Source organism: Carlito syrichta, unplaced genomic scaffold (assembly GCF_000164805.1).
Source record: "Carlito syrichta isolate Samal-C Ts95f unplaced genomic scaffold, Tarsius_syrichta-2.0.1 Scaffold316198, whole genome shotgun sequence".
NCBI classification, from domain to species: domain Eukaryota; kingdom Metazoa; phylum Chordata; class Mammalia; order Primates; family Tarsiidae; genus Carlito; species Carlito syrichta.
In genome coordinates, this window is record NW_007260294.1 from 1309232 (window position 1) to 1310525 (window position 1294).

Consider the following 1294-nt stretch of genomic DNA (forward strand, 5'->3'; position numbering starts at 1 on the left):
TGAGACTCTGACTCCAAAAAAAAAAAAAAAATCGAGACCCTCAGAGAGCTTTTGTTTGTATAGGTATATCTATTAACATTGACTATAATAAAAATTAAAACTGATACAACTTTAAATATTGATTCATTAATTTAAAAAAAACTTGTCCCCTGTTAACATAACATTTCGGTGAAAAAGTAACCACAATTTCCAAGACAAATAAAATAGTAAGAAAAGTGTAAGTCTTTTACATGGTCGCATAGTTTTTTCATACCCAGCCTAATGGAAGTTCACTGGCTTCCTACAGCTGTTTCTGCACCCAGTCTGTTTTGATATGATCTCACACCAATATACTGTCTGAAAAAGGAATACTGTAATAGCCTCTTCAGATAATTATAGATATTCTTCCATATTTCACCAGAAGTCAACAAACAGCAGTTTCTTAAAGGTCAGCTGTACTATATAAAGTCATATCAATCAGTGTACTTTTCGTATGCTCTTACATTAAAATCCACTGGTCTATCTTAAACCTTGAAGATAACAAACCTTGTTTGTTATTTGGAAAATATCAGTAATTGGAAAATATTGAATCATGCAGACCTTCCAAATGTTGACACATTTCATTCTACGATATTTGAAAATCAAGTTTGATAGGAAAAGAAGAAGTGAAAGAATCAGTAGTAAAAATCACTGAGCACAAAAATTCAAGTTAGAGTTAAGAACTCCACAAACCATGGTTTAGAAATACCAGGAAGATCTGAGTAAGACCTCTGAACACTGCATGAGGGGAGCCTGAGCAAGGGAGGCAGGGAGGCCTTGAAGGAGAGGTCCCATGGAATCATGCACGGATGATTTCCTGCTTGCCAGGTCAGGTCAGGGGAAGGAACATAATCTAGAAGTCTTTCCTAATGCCGTGTTTCCCTTCTTCCCCCACCCACACACATGTGCACACATGCATGCACACACATATACACATGTACACACTAACGGACTTTAGCTTGGTTTTAAAGTGAGCTAAGACAGTTAATGACCTGTAGACTTTCCTATTTGGGTGAGTTTTAAGGTTTTTGTCTTTTTTTGTTTTTTAATTGTGCTATAGACTGCTTTAATAATTATAATTATACATGTTCATTTCAAAACAAGAATTTATATTTATTTATTTGTTTATTTTTGAGTTGGAGTCTCACTCTCACCCCGGCTGAATTGCAGTGACATGCTCACAGCCACCACAACCTCAACCTACCAGGCTCAGGTGATCCTACCGCCTCAGCCTTCCAAGTAGCTGGAAATACAGGTATGCGCCTCCACACCCGGC